Raw genomic sequence first — 18851 nt, 5'->3', positions numbered from 1 at the left:
ACAACATATCGCCTTAGCTCCCGTTGGTACACATATGCAGTCATGTTTATCTTTCAAGGATTACAAACACTGCCTCTTAGGCGTTACTTGAAAAGTACAAAAAGCACTTACTAAACCAAGCTGACCACTATACAAATTCTTTTATTTTTTTCCATTCCGGACTTTTGCGTGCTGAAAAGTGCACAGATTCACTTTTCAGCGTGCAAAAAACGCCACGAATCAGGCCCTAAATATAACTACAGTCGAAGGTTAAATGTAGCTGCAGGTGGAGCTTAAAAGTGCCAGTCGGAGGGTGAAGGTGAGCCCGGATGTACTGGTTGGAGAAAGAAGTTGGACGTAGTTGCAAGAGAAGGATGGCTGAATGCTACATTATAAGAATCCACAGAGGGAGGGTAACAATGATCAAAGATGGAGGCTAAACATTACAAAATAGATTGTTTAAATAGCATTACAGTTGTGCGTTTAATTTAATTTTTATTAACGGTGGGCCCAGTTGTGGCCTAAGTTGAAAGGCCACATATGGGTGTGCAAGACGGCTAAATGTGTGAATATTGATAGCCATCGGTGTAGATCGATGGAGACCAAAGCTGAGGGTCACACTTGTGCCGGCCAACATCTTCAACCAAATCCTTCTTCAAAGACATAAGAACCAATGGTAAAACACCTCTCTTGGAGATATTGCCATGCACCTATTGTAAATTAGTTTAGAGTTAACCTTTTTGGAATAGGACACATTTCTGTGCATCCCAAAAAAAAACGTGTTTAAAAGTATGCCCTACTGTGTTTCCAGGCCTCCTCTGCAGCAGGAATGCGTGGGTCCGATAAGTCATTTTCAGTGGTTCTACTTGTAGACTGCTAACATCCTCCGCACGGGAATGGCTGTACACCTGCGCTATGGGTAATGGCTGTACACCTGCGCTATGGGTAATGGCTGTACACCTGCGCTATGGGTGGATTGCGCTGGTCACCTATAGATACCCAGGCACTGATTAAATACTGCGTGCAATGAGGGGACCACTGGACGAACAGACATGGATTCTAATATTAAGGGAAACCAATGGCAGGGGCACTGGGGCAGCACTCTGGTGCTGTTTTACGAGTTAATATATGCCAGCCAAAAACTATTGGCTTTGCCAATGCTTGTTTTTGATTTTACTGGTTGAATGACCTTGCACATAGATACATTTATTGTATTAGGGATTTGTACATTGTATGACAAGCACCACGTATACACACGTGTCGAAATAAAGCTTTTACTACTCCAAACTCCTTTAAACATTGCCATTGTCGAAATGCCTCAAGTAAGACCCCCCTAGAAGAAGGACTCCTCATAAAGAATATAGAAGGAGAGGAGAGCTTGAAGTGCCTACTATAATGACATCCCATTCCCCCAAAGACCCCCCCACCTTTTGAATGCAGGCACTTCCTTAACCCATATTATTCAGAACCTCTGGTGTCATTTACACCTAGGGTCCAAGCACAGTGAAGTATTAATGAATCCCTTATAATTGAGGATGTGTTATTTATAATAGTGCCTGAATCCAATTTACAGAGAACATATTTACATACAATACCGCCCAACCGAAATTGGTACTCATTTACCGACCTCGGAAGGATGAAAGGCTGAGATGGCCTTCCTTCGAACCTGCGACCTGCAGATCACGCTCAGATCGCAGCAGCGAGCACTAAACTCGCTGAGCTATTTTACCGGCTTATAACAGCATTAAACAAGCAGGCCTTCATAATAGCCCAGAATCCCCTTTAGTATTTCCATAAGGAACGTTGCCTTTATATTTCACGCGTCTTATTAAGTCCTTGCTTTAATGGAGGTCAGGCGCCCGGTGCCCATTTTAAGGAGGACCCCCACAGCCCAATCACAATTCCCCATTTCACTTTAGATCAGTACACGTGACTCCGTTGTCACCAGATAAAAGGAGCATGAAATTGGCACCTCCATGGCTTTGCTCAAATGTATTCATACTGTTGACAGCTGATTCCGAAATGGCCACTTATGCAAGTGGATGATGGGTTAGTTTAATTATATATCCAAAAATATGAGCACTGTATACGGCCCTCCCCCCAGGTCGTTTAATAATGATCTGAGTTACAATCATTAAAAAACTCACTGGCTGGTGATATGTGGCTTTGCTTCAGTGGAGTAGGCACCGGAAGAGCACTCTCCATCATGGTAGTGTCCAGGAATGCATGCCACATGTTGTACGTGCCATAACCAGGGCTGCGAAGCACAAATACCCATTCTCCATTTCACCCAAAGTGACTGGGTGACTTCAGGAAGAGAGCTCTATAATGCCGTGTGGGAAGCAAGTTCCAGCCGGAGGTGCATGGCTGGACCCCAGTTGCTCCCACCTGTGCCTTACCAAAACTCACAGCCGCAGTCCCCACTGCCCCTACCGCCCTTTGGGTTCCACGCAGCCGAGGGCTGAACGCTAGGCATCATCACAAGGACATTGGTGGTGCAGGAACAAAGTGGTGGTCATTTTGCCAATTCCCTCCCCCCCCACCGCACCACCAAATTATAGGTTTTGCCAGATTTACCACTAGCGGAATTACTGCACCATAAATCTGCCGATTTTTGGAGGTAAAGTGGTGGATTCATCTCCAGCTTGCTGGAGGTAAAACCTCTCTTCTACCCACAAAAATGAGCGGATTCAACACGTGGAAATTCAGCTGGTGGTAAAGCCACCAAAAATCCCCATCAAGTCCCATCGACTCCAAAAAATAAGAATGACACCACCCAATCACCACTTGTAATCCAGAGGTAACTCCACAGGATCATTTGGCAGTACTGGTAATCGAGTTTGCCAGTAATTCGGCAGATTTACCGCCAAATTACCACCAAACTGGAAATGATGCCCAGTGTGCGATTGAGGCAGGGCAGCCTCATTTTAGACCGTTCATTGTGTATATGTACAGTGAGAAAAAAAATATTTGGACTTCCATTTCAAATTTGAAAAGCTCAGGATGGATGACCTGCCCGGCCTTCCATGGATGCTCTGAGCGCTCAGCCCCTTGATCGCCAGCCAATTCACCCTAACCGGGTCTCGCAACCAAGTGTTTTATCTTCCTGTTTGACATAAATCAGAATGCTAATTGGAAACAAATCTAAAATGTACAAATACATCACAAAACCATGGATCAAAGTCAGCAAAAGCTTAAGCAGTGGCAAGAACAACACATTACAATACCAGGCATCACCTTTTTAGCGACCACACACTCAGCCCTCACACACCATTGCAACGGTTACTGGGCTGATGTGTGTTCTCGCCTTTTCAAGTTACTCAAAATGTGCTTGACTGCTTCAGGCAGTTGGGTTATCGTTATACCACCCCGTGTGACGTTTTTCTGAGGGATTCTGGCTGCTAAAAAATGCTCCGGATTTAATCCTAACGCCAGTTTCCAGGCTTCTCTAACCGGTCCTGCACCTCAAATATAGGAGAGGAAAGGTACCAGAACTCTTAGCCTGAATTGTTTTGTTAAACTCGGGAATACCACAGAACTTCTTGCCAGCCACTGCCTTGAGAAACCGTACATCTACTTATAGAGATTGATAATAACGCTTTTAAGCATGGATGACTCTGAATAATGTATACAGTAAGTAGGTGCAACAGCTGTATATTTAAGTAGGTGTAACAGCTGTATATTTATATTATACTATGTTCCCTCCAAGGAGGGATAATACTCTTGGAAAAACACAAATTATGTTCGTATGAATTCTGGGATGACTAGAAACACTTTCACACACAAGGTTGTGGTAATAAATTAAAAACCGGGACTATATAATAAAATAGATTACAAAATGTATATTTTGCGATGAATCCCCGGATGTCGTCGCTTCTCATGAGGGGAGCCCTTTCCCATGAGGCCAGGGAGGTGAGCCCTCTACCTGAAAATCCCCCTGCGGGTGGTACTCAGCAAGTGGATCTTATAGGGAAGGAAGCCCCCTATGGGATTAATGATCACCTGGGAGAACATGGTCATAGCCCACCCAATCTTAACACACCTTCCTACCTCCACCAACCAACACTTTCCCTAGTGTTCCTATATTTTTTTGTCATGCTACTACTATAGGAAATACTGGGACAAGGAAGAGTGTGGACTCAAGGAGTATGTGTCCCTTAAGTACTGAGATGAGGGAGAGGTCAATTAACACAACGAAAGACCTAAAGATCAGTACTGGGACAAAGGAGCAGTGTAGAAGCATTGAGAGCACTCATGAGAATCTGAATGAACAGTCTAGTTGTTCCCGAAAGCCAATTGTGCTAGACCCATTCAAAGCTGAAGCAGCAAACCATGAAGGAGAGAGAGAGAGAGAGACCCTCCCTGGAGGAACCACTAGTGTGGGGCACGCTCATCAGAGAACCAAAACAGCTACAGCAAAGCTTACTAGGCAGGCACAGAGGTTCTTACCTGGTCCAACGTGGAAGGAACATTCAGCGGAGCAGAACAGCGAACGTCATGGCAAGCCAAGCTGAAGGGCTGCACGGTCACAGGAAGACACACCCGCCGAGAGTCTACAAGTGTTGCAGAGATGCTCCACCACGCCAGAAGACCGGAGAAGGCGAGCAAAGCCTGAAACAGAGGGTGGAGTACCCAGAGACTGACCAGGCCATGGCCGTCAAGACCCTAAAGGTTCCAGGGCTACTGAGGTGGTTGGAAGGGGTAACAGAGGACACTGGCAAACACTGAAACCATGATACTGTGGCCTAAAGGAAGCCCCTGGGGAAGTGCTAAGACCCCTAGCGAAAAGTAACTGCGATACCAAAAGGAGAGAATCCTACCGGTCTGGAACCTGCATCCTTCTATGAAGAGTAACCTAAGTCATCTTCATAGTCACAGTACCTGTCAAGATAGTGAACCAGGTCTGCAGCACCGAGAGGAAATTATCCCAAGGGTCTCGGGCCTGTACCCTTTTATGAAGAGTAACCTAAGTTAGTTACAGTACCTGGAAGGATAGTGAAACAGTACTACAGCACCAAGTAAAGAGGAACACACAGGTCTGGGACCCACACCAATAAGATTGTGAGTTAATTTCGATTACCCAAACATTGTGTATCGTGACGCCAATCAGAACCAGTCATTCCGCTGGCACCGTTAGAGCATTGAGTACCAAAAACCTGGAGAAGGGAGCCATTCTCCAGGAACCCAATAGCCCAACTATGGTCAATAAGGAATGATATTTGAATTAGAACTTTTTCTTTTGCATTGAAACTGAAACCTTACAGCACCACAAGGTGGAACTTTGTTCAGTTTCTTAGAAAGGAGCTGAAACCTGCAGAAAGGAGTCATTCTCACATATGAACTCCTCCTACAATTGGACCTGTGGCTCATTGTACAGAAGAAGGGAGTCATTCTTCTGGACCAGGAAGATCCACTACCCTTGTCTCATTAGTTGCAAATGTGAGGAATAGAAGAAGGCATTTTGATAAGATGATGGACTCTATATTAATTAACTTGGACAATATGGCCGATCCTGTAGTTCCTTATTAGTGGCAGGGAAACCCCTCTCAGAGTTAGGGAGAGACAGGTTTCCTCTTTATTTTTGCCTGAATAAAAGTCTTTGCCAGTGCTACATGGGTTCCCCTTTTTAAAGCGATACCATTTTGACAGTTGGCAACGCTCCCTGCTTCCAGTATTAATCCTGCCCTGTTGATATGTGTTTGATATAAGCTTCATATAAAACGGATATCAAAGATGATATCTATTTTATATCAGATTTATATAAACGTAACATATAGTGTTGCTGTGCTTTGATATGAGAAAGGATATAAAGTGAATCTGAACTGTATAATAAAATGATTTTAATATAAAGTGTATGTAAAATGTGTCTAGGAGAGCGCGTGCGTGCTGTTGTCTGGTTATGGTCGAAGTGAGTTGTGAAGAGGTAAATTGTGAATTTTAGATTGTGGTGACGCGTTGATGACACCGGAGTCGGTTTGGCTTTGTAAATATAGTGCCGACATCATCATTTTATAACAGTTTTATGTAAATGTAATAGAAAGCTATGTAAATTCAGTGTTGTCCTAATTTTATAACAGATTTTATATAAAGTTGGAGTACATTTGATAAGCCTTTGAATGTTTATATGTACTTTATATTATTTTTATATAAAGTTGGCGTGCATTTGATAAGTACCTTAAGAACTTTATATAAACTTTATACATATTTGAATTATTTTTATATAAAGTTGGCACACATTTTGATAAGAACTTGAATAATGTTTATATAAACTATTATTTTTATATAAAGTAGGCGTGCATTTCATACAACCTTAATAATGTTTATATCAATTTTATATAAAATTTGATTGAAAGGGCCGTCTTAAGGCCGAGATGGCGTCGGGGCCGGAAGGCCTTTACAACCCGTTTATATGCCCCTTTGCATTGAGCTGGAAAACACGCCACTTTTTCAGCTTTACAGCGGCTATTCAGAAAACAGCTTTTATGAACAGCTATAGTTATGACGAGGGGAGAACACCCCCAGGGAGCCCTGAGGATTTTATGATGTGTGATGGGATGGAAGATGCTCTGGATTTGATGGCCGACTATGATCCTGAAGAGTTTTGGGACAATGGGCCTCATTACAACCCGGGTGGTAAGGGATTACCGGTACCGGTAAGGGCACTGGTGCCAGTAATCCCTTACTGCCCAATTCCGAGGCCCCTTTGCGGGTCCTCCCTCAACGGCTGGTTTTACCAGCCGTTAAGGACGGGACCCGCAAAGGGACCTTGGAGGTAATTACGGTACCGCAATTTGCGGTACCGTAATTACCGCCTTCCCCTTTTCCATTGAGCCCTATGGGGGCAAAAATGGGAATGGGGAAGGGCCAATGGTGAATGGGGAATTACCGCCCCGCCAACCTTGGAATGGCGGAATCGGTAAGGTACCGGCGTCAACCATGGCGCTAATAGCGCCATGGTTAACGCCTGGGTCGTAATGAGGCCCAATGACAATGCGGTTGTGGAGCAGCCATTTGCGGCTGATGCGAGCTCTGAAGATAAGAACTGTGAAGCTGTGGCTGTGTAGTCCGATGCAGCGATCACGCCAGAGACTGATTCCTCCTCCCGGAGCCTTGAAAAAAAACAGGGGCATGTGTGCGGGGTTGAGGAGAACCAGACTGAGGTAACAACTAGTAATATTAATTGTGCTTGCTGTTTCGGCCAACTTGAAAACCCTGGGTATTTTGAAAGTAGCCTGTATTCATTGTGCTTGTTGTTCACAACAAATTGAAAGCCCTGGGGTTAACAGTCTGTGTAAGAAATGTATTATGCTAATGGAGACCAACATGGACACGACAGCTCCTCTTTTCACTGATACTGATACAATTATGACCAAAGTGACTGGGGAGTGTTTAAAACAACAGTTTTACAGATGGTGCTACAGATATAAAATGAATGATCCCCAGCAGGATGCTCATGAATGTTTGCGAATATCTTATGCGGATAATTTGCTACTTAAAATATGTTTAGCGTTGATTTGTTGTGCTTAACGCTACCGCTGACACTGATAAGAATGGTTGCAGGAACTGAACTGAACAATGCATATCTAAATTATTATGGGCTATTAAATCAGTGAATAACCATCTTTTAGTATGTATGTATGTATAAATGAGCGCCTAATGGAGTGTAACATGCTTGCTTAATGAAGCAGCGGCATGCAATGTGGTTGTGTGGTATTCGCATGTCTTAGGCCGGTTAGATAGCTCAGTGGGTTGAGTGCTTGCTGCTGCGATCTGAGTGTGACCTGCAGGTCGCGGGTTTGAATCCCGGCAAGGCCAACTCAGCCTTTCATCCTTCTGAGGTTGATAAATGAGTACCAATTAAAGTTGGGTGATATTGTATGAAAATATGTGCTCTGTAAAGCGCTTTGGATTATGGCGCTATATAAATAACACATCATTATCATAATGAAATCTATAACAGTGCAGATTACTTTAGTGTTTTAATGTGAATATATTTCAAATAAAAACTGTCATTTTAAATGCAAAGAAAAATCTGTTGTTTATAGAAACTGACTATTATTTATGTTGAGCTGTTATGGGCAAACATGTCTGGCCTGAAGCTGTCGAAAATATAATATGACAAAGGTGTATTGAGAGCTTGTAACATCACCTGTGAAAATAAAAAAGTCAACATTTTGAAACATGGAATGAGTTCGGAACTGACACCGTGGGATTAAAAACAGTTTCTCTAAAAGTTAGTGACCGCAAACACAACCTAGCATTATACGTATGAATGAAGTAAACTTTTAAAATTAACAAGTGATCTGTGTTATTATACATAGTAAATAGGACCACGTAATAAAGGACCAGACCAATTCATGAATTGTAAAAATATTTCTTTATATAAAAAAGTTGTGCATAAACAGCTTAATACATCAAGAAAAACATTTCATGCAAAAGAAAAATAAATATGTAGATTCAAATACTCCAAATCTCAGCCACTCAGATAGAAGGGATGCGTCAAAATTACAATTACACGTGCGCTGTGAAAAAGCAAGTGGCTGGTAGAGGTTATTATCAAAAAATGTAATAGCCGGAGGGATGCTTAATCTGTTTGCTGCCAGGGTTCTTTTATCAAACCCAAGACTGAGCGTCTTTTATAGAGTGAATGTGCTAATTCCCCATCGTTTTTTATCGAGCAAAATACCTGGATATGTAACGACGATAGACAATGGGGCGTTACATGAATCTCCCCGTACAAAGGATTGTACCAACTCTATTAAACTGTCAAAATGTATTTCGCCTGTGTTGTTAACATTTAATGTTATACCTTTTACTTTCATGTTGACGATTCCTAAAGCTGTTCTGTGCGATAGGCATATGCTTTGAGGCCAGTGGATACACACTTCACAATGTATTCTTCAGGAGCTAACTCATAAGTTAGACCCCCTAGATGATTGACATTCCTACTCTTGCTTTGAATATGTGTGTGTTGTCTGACGTTGTTGGGTATTCCATGGCGTAGCGCCAGCACAGACAAGCCGTTCCATCATCTATGAACACTCAGCTGCTCACGTCGTAAGAATGATAAAATAGATAGACGTGAAGCATATCAGGGTCTGTGATGATGGATGTGTTGGGTGAATTAACTCTTTGTGCAAACTTAGCCGACAAAGAATTAAGACATACTTTTGCTAACAGCTGCTGAGCAAGGGTTGTCCTCAATGTGTTCCATATGCAAACATATGTCCTGATGTTTATAGTAATCATCCATGTAAACCAACTCCCTCAACCACCGCATAGCGACCCAACCAATATTGTCCATAGCATTTTTCACCACCACCAGTTAGGGGGTGCTGTATAGAGACACTGCCTGTTTCTGAGATGATATGATATTATAGGTTATTTATAACGCGCTTAATACCCAGAGGTTTCAAAGCACGGACCCCGGGATCGAACCAGTGGTGCTCTGTGATGTCTTGCTTCCAAGACGAGCACGTTGTCCCTGAGCTATCCTCCCGAGATGTATAAGAGCCACGGAATAGATGGCTGCGAATAACATTTTTGCCGTCTGTAATGTGAATCATGGGGCACGAGCATGATTGTTATAGGTTTTTGATATAGATGTCTGTAGATTTGCATTCAGCAACTAGCCATTGTGGTGTTTTGAAAATGATACTTCACCGTTATAGGTGTTTCATGATGAGGCATCTGAATGACTCCATCTCTGAACAAATTACAAGATTGTCTTAAAATGTTGAGATCTACTTGACAGTAGGCCCTTAACTCTTGGCGAAAATCAACCACGCTGTGCTCATGCATCTTATACCATGTCATGAACCGGTCTTTCTAGCTAGGCATTATGTAATAAATGCTGTATTGGTCCAAAATTGGAATTGGTCCTATGTAGTTTTGATTAGCAGCTATGTTGAAAAGATGGGGAAAGAAGCTCTTTGAACCGGGAAAACTAGAAGCTTTTGGAAGCTTGCTGAGTTTCATGGGCAAAAAGTTCAATAAAGCGTATTTGCAGAGGTAACACAAAGATGGCGAACAGCTTGGCTCCCTGAGTGATTAGTTTCACTTTAATTTTCTTCCGTACCAATTTGCGCAATATATAGGATTTGGAGTTATGTGCTAGAAAGGTGTCGCCCATGAATTTTCTCGTTACAAAATTGCTCTCAAAAGCAGCCACACAGGAGTCTTTTGTAAATTCCCAATAGCTGTCTTCTGTTAGATGTCTGTCATAGATATATTTTGGTTGGTGGGGTCCATTCTTTTGGCGAGATTCTACATAATATACTATGTAGTTCACGTAGTTCAAATGGTAACATTTGGTTGCCATTTGTCAGCTGTTTTATTTTGAGGTTGCCCAGTTGTTACGTAACACAAGTGTTCAACTATGTTGACAACAGAAACTTTACACATCTTTCAGATTATACCGGTACAGTTGTGGCTCACGGGAAGACATTATTGACACGTGGGGCAGTCAACGCGTTGTTCACGCTTGATCACCCCTAATGCCGCTTCTGAATGTGCATGTCTAGACAGTCCCGAGACCTTGCGAATGTGTGACACTTTTTAGGTTTTTTCTTAAGCACTTGATACTCGTCTCTTAAACACAGGTGACTGTGATATTGACAACTGTGCCTATGTTTGTTTTTGGAAATGTGGTGGCAGTGCCAACAGAGATATTTAGCCCCCAGAAAACCTTTTACTTACATTGTACCATAGAAATGGTTATCATGGTGTAAAACATAAAATGTTTCTGACTGTCTTATTCGTTAACATGAAACACTGCCACACCCCTTAAAAATACAGTATTGTGATGGGTCTATTAAAATATTCCTCAAAAAGATTCAGCTGTCCAAACCCTAGCGGCGTGTCCGACGGGAGCCCAAGTTTCTTGTGTACTTCCAAAGCTTTGACTGCATATCACTATCTGTTGTGCTCCACGGTTCAATAAACCTATGAGACTAGACACCAACAGAGACTTAGGGGCCCATGATCACAATTTAACAACCACCTGCCTTTGGATTTTATGATGTGGCTGTGTAGAATTTTGCTTAAAGGTTTTTTAAGCACTGATGGAGTTTGACCTGACAACTAGCACTACAATTTCTTGAGGCACAAAACATAAAATCTCAGTCTTTCTCTGACAAAGTCTTCGTACATTTTCCAAAAACTGAAAAACACAAAAAATGTTACAATGTGAGTGCCTTGTAAACAAGGGTCTGCTTAAACTCTCAGCCTCCATTCTTATTTGAACAGAAACATGGGGACCAACAGTTCCCAATATTTGACTGACTCGTTTAACCACAGCATCCATTAGGACCATTATCCCGTGCCCTAGCGAGCGTAAGTGGTTCATGTTCATTAATCTAAATTACTCATGCTCCACAGCTGAGAATGTTTTATAACTTCTTTGATAAGTTTGCACTCTTTCCAAATAGACTGGTGTATCTGGTGTCTGGGGCATTGATATCTGTGGTGTCCTAGTTAGGTCACATCTGAATATAACCAATCTGGCCTTTTTTCAGATTTTAAATAGATAACATCTCTGAGCTTGAGATCTGGCCCATTTTATGTTTTGCCTTCTCTTTTTAGTTTTTTTTTTAAACAGATGTGTGCCACCGCTTTGAACAATTAGCCCTGCTGTAACATTGGGTCTGACAGTCTTTGTGTTTTTTTTATTTTATGCAGTCTTCCAGAGCAGAGGGTTGTGTGGACTTGTTCTTGATTTTTTTTTTAAATAGGGGTGCTTTGCAGGTAGTTGTTATTTGATAGTCATAACTTTTTGTGCTAGTCTGATATGTCTGGTATTTGCGGAGCGGTTGTTGACGGGGATCTGGACACACAAGGTCCCCGCAAATGTTTGTGAAATATCAGATCAGCAATCGTTTGAGAAAACTAAAATGGCTGGTGCACTGTGTTCAACAGAAGGGGCCTTGTGTAGCACTGCAGCAGACTTCTCTATGAATCTTTCACACAGTGCATCACTAGAACCTCCTATAGCGATGGTGTTGTGTTGAACAACCAGACCAGCGGCTTTCGTAATATCTGCCTGCAACTCTGACTAGTTCACAAGCCTCCGTCGTCAAGGCGTTAGTATGACACCTGAGATGCTTTAGTAATGTCAAAACAGACCCTTTCACATTTTGAAAAGTGCTTTGAACCATAGATCATACATTCTTCTTTTTATAGTATGGTTTTAAACCGTTCACAATGCTAAGTAATTTCATATAATTTTGTTTTAAATTGGGCTTCCCAGACTGATTTTTTCTCCATTCTGTTGGGTCTGTTTGAGCTCTGCTGCATATTAACTCGATGCCTACCCTTACTGGTCTTATACATAGAGCCACTGCCCGCAAAACAAATTTTAACTCTTACTCAAAGATCGCCAGTCACAGCGTAGAATGCATTTTTGCATTTTATTATTGGCCACAACCCTAGTTGGTTTTGAAGATACCTCTGTAAAAACACTTAGAAATAAGTCGCCAAATGCTATGATATGAGTCAACATTATCAGGCTTAAAATGTGATAATTCCATGATTTGCTGACAAATGTTTTTCAGAAAAATAGCTGTTTAATAAATGCCCAGCCCGACATAAGTATTTTCAGAGATAATGTCCAAGAATACCAAGTGATTTTTGTTTTATATTATTATGAAAACTTCTAAAATAGCTGCTCAAGAATGTGGCATCCCTTTCAGTAGTAAAGTCACAGCACAGCCACCTTATAACGCTATTTTGGGAAATGCAACAGAACCCTGCTTAAATCACATTTTGTCCCACCGAAAATGAACTACAGGTTCTACATTTTAACCGTTTGATTTCTTCTATCTCATAAGCGTCAGCGACAAAAACAGTGTTTCATAAATGAAAAGGCCCCTTAGCACCAGGCATTTATTTTGCCTGTCACCCTATAGGCAGTGCTAAAAAGTCTTATACTTTAACACTCTAGATAACTGTTAATTTCTACCAGGCCATCTAAATGTCACTCCTGGCTATTTTAGCGAAATACGCTTCAACACGTTTTTCTGTTGTGTTAATAGCGAACAGGACTCTAGAGGTCTTTAGAATTTTCATAATGACAACTACTTGAGCATTAACAAAACATGCACAGATATCCAAGTGCAAGCTTCTCGGGTGAGGTTAAATCACATTGGGTGGTTAGCCTTTCAATCTTATAGAAGTTGATAAAACAAACATTACTTGTATCTGTGCATTTCTATTTGCTGTTTAAGCGCTATGTAGAAACTTACAATGAATTGTCATTCTTTACCTCACCTAGAAGCTGTAAATAAAAAACATAATACAATATACCTCTTGAAAACTGTATAAACACATGCAGTATATATCACATACAACATAGCTTTAGAAGTTATGGTAAATCATTCAACTATAACATCCCATCCCATCCCCCCTGTAAAATAAAAAAAAAACATTGGGTAGCTAATTGTCAGCTGTTCCATGAGACCTGGTTGCAAAAATAAAAGAACAACTCTGCTCGTTGGGGCCTCAGGCAATTCATCGGCCCATTGATAAATCAAGAGAACAACTTTGATGGTGGGGGCCCCCAGCCATTCTTTGGGCCCCTTCGGATGACTAAAAAAAAACAACTCCATACTTAGGGCCCAGCAGACATTCCTCTGGGCCCTTGGATGAATCAGAAAAAGAACATCGATCGTCGTGACCCCCCAGTCATTCCTTGGGCCCTTTCAATCAACACCCAAGATGAATCAAACACATTGCTTCAGATTCTGCAGCGTCGGTTCTAGAGATTAGAAGCACTATTTGTAGCACTCTGTGATTGATATCTTGGTAGCAGCAGCTCCTCTCGTGACATTTCCATGTTAAAGTAGCCCAAAAAGCCATTCTCCATTGGCGGTGGCTGCCCTATGCCTTTGTGGCTTGAATTCCCCTGAGAACCAGTGAATGGCACCACGCTGATCCCTCCTAAATGATTGCATGAACTTATCAGACACATCCATGGGCATTCCTAAATCCATTTCCACATGCCTTGATTTTTGCAAAATTGCACAATTCGCAATACATCCTACATCCATGACATCAGCGTCCGCCGTTTGCATAAGACCACATGCTTCACACAGTGCTGGAACAGTATAGTGCCTGTGATGGCTTGCCGGGCCCCCAAATACCATTCTAGGATCCTCAAAATAGCCACCTCCGCAGGCTGTTTTTCCAGAAGTGGCCTGTGGCAAGATCCAACTGTTGAGAGACATTTCTATAAAAAACATAAAAATATACAATCAGTGGATTATAATATTCAGCATATCCCAATATTCAACATCTTAAACCCTTATAACAACCAAGCACACATTGTTCCCAAATATAACACACTGATTATACATTTTATTTCATTACATTACATTTAAAAGATTTCAACCACCAGTATGATCGGTGACACATTGGCAAAAGTGTCAATATTTTACAAAAGTTGCAAATATACATTTTACATTTGTGCCACACGTTTAGGAAAGCACAATGCACATGAGTCCCAAGAGCCTGAGCTTTAAATTAATATAATGTACTTATTACAAAACATCAGACAACAGGACCACATAGGTCAACTGGACCATTAAAGCAGCTATGGCCCCATTCTTTTAATTGTGCTCTCCAACCAGGCCCAAAGTCTAAATTAATATACTGTAATTCATTCATCTACCTGAATTCTGTTTGTAAGCACAGCTCACCTCAAAACTTGTAGATGTAAAATATATGCTCTGCGCACCCGATATTTAAATTCAGATCACTCCCACGAGCCAGACTATTCTTCAAAACACTAATTTTGTCATAAAATTAAAGCCCAAAGTGATTCTCTGTTTCTGCTTCACTGTGTCTATATAAAGGCCCGGGCTATTAACTTTGTCCATGTTTTTATTTCTTCTAAAATGTGTTCATGCATGGCCCAGTCCTGAATGCCTTTGTAACATTGTTTAAATCAGCATTTCCGTTTGTTAGTGTGAAAGAAAAACTTGCATTTTCTATGTGGGCGGTGTTGTTGAAAATTAGCCCATGTGTTGTCTGCCACTTCACAATGCCCCATGTATCTTGTGTATCCATCTGCTTTCACAGGCTACAGCCTGGCTTAGCATTTTTTAAAAAGTTTAAATAATTTTGGGGTTAAAAATGTAGTTTTAAAAACTGTATCAATATTGTGCACTGCCCTCTAAACACGCCGTGGTTATTTACTGGTGTGCACAATAACACACAAGACATTTTCTAAATCTACCAAACAAGGCTTAGCGATGTTGATGCAGGCTGCCAGAGGCTAAAACAAATAAACGTTTCTAGTGCGAGCCTTACTTATCACGCCCGACACATTCCAAAAAACAACTTTATAAACTGACTAATATGTCACACACCAATCAATACAGTAAAGCACACAGAGGCCTCCATATATAAAGTTGCAGGCTGTCACTCTAACACCAGCCTGCACATGTGGCAGTTATACCGTTTTACAATGTGTCACAATGCCCAGACTCTAGAACATAAACTAGCACCAAGTATCTCTTTTAAAAAAATATTATGCAGCCCTGTAACACGTGCTGTGATTAAAACGCAACAATTTCAGCCCTTGTACAAAATAATGGAGAACAGCTAGATTTTGTTTACATGCAAACCTCCAAAGGGTCTAAGCGTGTATCTATCCAGAATATGTTGTTTCAAATTTGAAACCCTCCAAGTCTCAAAGGTTATACTGCGCTATTAAATAACTGAGCTATAAACACATACAAACATTTTTACACCTTATCCTCGATAGCCTGCCAGAGTCGAAATACAATTTTTAGTGCCTTGAAACACCTTCTCAGCAATGTAAAATACCGTTCTTTAGCTTTAAACACCATATACATATTTCATACTTTTAACCACAGGCTGCCATATCAGAAGAACAGCTGTTTATTTGAAAATGCCTTCTCACAGCTGTGCATAATAATATACAAGTTTGCAAGAAATACTATCTTCCCTGCCGCTCTCATTCTATAAACAGAAACACATCATAGACATGCATAAAACATTTGCCCCCTCTTTTCAAATGTGTCATCCAAGTTACCTTGATATCCTTTCTTTGATAAAAATCAGGGCTCTTCTGTCACAGGCCTTGCAGACAGCAGAATTCCAATGGTCCAAAACACAGTGCAGTAACTCTTCATCTGTTATGTATTTTCTGTAATCACATAGAACCCTTCGTAACTTTGTAAAACTTGGGGTTTCACGCTAAGTAACTCAGAGTAATCCAGACCTGCACCCCTTGCTCATTGTGTCTTAAAGAAGGTCAGCTTCACCTTATTGATGACTCCGACAAGGCTGCAACACATGTTTAGGGTTGCTGATGCTACTCTTGCCCAGAGGAGATTTGCATAGCATTTTGGTTCTGGACTGCCCTTGTGGGTGGCAAAAAGACTGATATGCAAATGGTTATTTCTACTCGCTGAAGGGTGCAGTGAGTTAAGACGTGGTTGTAGACCCTCCTGAGTGGAGGACATTCCATAGAATAGGGTATTTGACCCATGTTCGTTCTCAGTAGAGGGTCTCCCACACTCCTTTGTAACTTGGTAAAACTTGGGGTTTCACCCTAAGTATCCCAGCGTAATCCAGGTGTAGACCCCTTGCTCACTGTGTCTTAGAGAGGCTCAGCTTCACCTCACTGATGAGGACCAACCAGGCCGAAACACGTGTCTGGCGTTGCTGATGGTACTCTTGTTCAGAGGAGATTTGCCTAGCATTTCGGTGCTGAACTGCCCTTGTGGAAGGGACAAAGACTGATATGCAAATAGATATTTTGACTCGTTGAAGGGTGCAGTGAGCTAAAATGTGGTTGTAGACCCTCCTGAGTGTAAGAAATTCCATAGAACAGGGTATTTCCCCCATGTTCGTTCTCAGTAGAGGGACTTCCACACTCCTTTGTATTTATAGTGAAGGGTTAGGTGACCTATTTAAATTGTGGCATTATTATCCCCATCTGAACGGGAGCCTGCAAATAAAAAAAATTTAATTAAGGAACTAGATTTAGAACAAAAGATATGGGGAGAAAAGTTTACCTTTTCAGATTTAATTATTCGACAAATACAAGCATTATACATGGCCTGATGGACATATTCTATCAAAAGAGAAGGGCTTTTGGTGTGGAAATATGCAGATCAGGAAATGATGCAGTTAGTTTAAAGGATTGCTTTGGGTGCTATAGTAGTAGTGTCCGGGAGGAACACGTCAATAATCAGCCGATCAGGGTTTTATTACATTTATTCTGTGCTCTACGGTTGGGTTGGTGGGTCATTTTGTCTGGCCTTATGCTCGTTGTCCAACAATTAGGGCGTAAGATTGCGGTCACGGGTGGAGGGATACAATCATGGAAAGCTACATTTCAGCCACGGCTGCACTGTACTGTATGTGCTACCGGGCCTCCCCTTTCACCCCGGCAGGATTGAATTGAAAGGGTGGTTTGTGGATTGAGGACAGAGAGGAAGGTTTGGAAGTGGTGTTTTTGTTCTTATCAGGTGTATCAAGCTGTATCAAGTGTGTTTGGAGAGTTTTAATAATGGGGCATGTGGATTTCTCTTTTGAGGGGCGTTTTGTAGGGAACGCTGATGGAGTTGGAGCATCTTTGTTGCAATTGTCATGCTGCTTAGGACTTGTTTGTTACAGGAGTTGCGGTTTTGAGCATGTTTGTTTACACATGTTTGCTATTGTGAGTTTGCTCAGTGGGTTGTGTGCCATTTCGGTGTGATCCTCTTCTCTCAAAGAGACTGCTCATTGTTGGGGCTTTATCAGGTGACAGATATTGGTTCTGTGAGATGTATTACAGTGTTTATACAGTGAGTAGGTTTGGGCTTTAACCAGACGGACTTAGGTATTAGGGATGCCAAATGTTGGTGCATGTCTCTAACATATTGGGGAACCATGCAAATTGTAAGAGCCAAGGGACTTGTTGTAGTGATGCTAACTTTATAAAGATGCACGTAGAAGGAAATTTTGTATTCCCTTACAGCTGCGTAAATAAGGGAGAATACTATGTTTGCTTACTCTGAGGAGTCAGGAATAAAACTCAGACACACGTTAGCCATGATTTTGGTTAAAGACTTTTTTTGAAAAAAAAGGGGTTGGGAAAATGCCTATCCGACCCGACTCCAAGAGGAATTTCCCTGGCCTTTGATACCATTGACCACGGCATCCTGTTGAGGGGTATGATGAAGGTGGGAATCTCTGGTGCTCCCCTTGCTTGATTTACATCTTTTTTGTCTGAGCGCGCAAAGACAGTATTACTATTCCATTTCAATCCTCCGCTAGGGTCCTATCTTGTGGGCTTACTCAGGGGTTGTCACTGTCCACATAGCTTTTCAATTTGTACCTGTTCCCTTTTGTCGACCTTATCCAGGAGCTTGGGGTAAAGTATTGCACCTATGCTGACGAAAAAGTGACCCACTGTTCCAAATGAGGAATTGCCTGATAGCAGTATGGAATTGGGTGGAAAATAACTGGGTGAAGTTGAATGGTGCAAAGACTGAGGTCATGGTGATGGGTGACACTGAATCACAGGCATCCTAGACCGATGACTTCTGGCCAGGGTCACTCGGTCCACGTCCACTTCCTGTTAACTCGGTAAAAAGCCTAGGCATTAAAGGTCAGGCCTCAGACTCTGTGGAACTACAAATTGCATCTGTCTGCAATTCTGGGTTTGTCAAGTTAAACATTTTGAGGAAGACTTTGCCTATTCTCCCCCGAAGTCTTGCGCTAAGGTGGTTGCCGCTTCAATACTGGGGGCCATTGATTACTGCAAGGGCATCTATTTGGGCCAACTGGCTTTTCTGATACTCAGGCTGCAGCTACTTCAGAATGCGACTGCCCCTTTGGCATTAGGAACGGGTCGGATG

Source organism: Ambystoma mexicanum, chromosome 12, assembly GCF_040938575.1.
Source record: "Ambystoma mexicanum isolate Mex_15411 chromosome 12, UKY_AmexF1_1, whole genome shotgun sequence".
Lineage (NCBI taxonomy): Eukaryota > Metazoa > Chordata > Amphibia > Caudata > Ambystomatidae > Ambystoma > Ambystoma mexicanum.
This window is presented reverse-complemented; position numbering follows the sequence as displayed.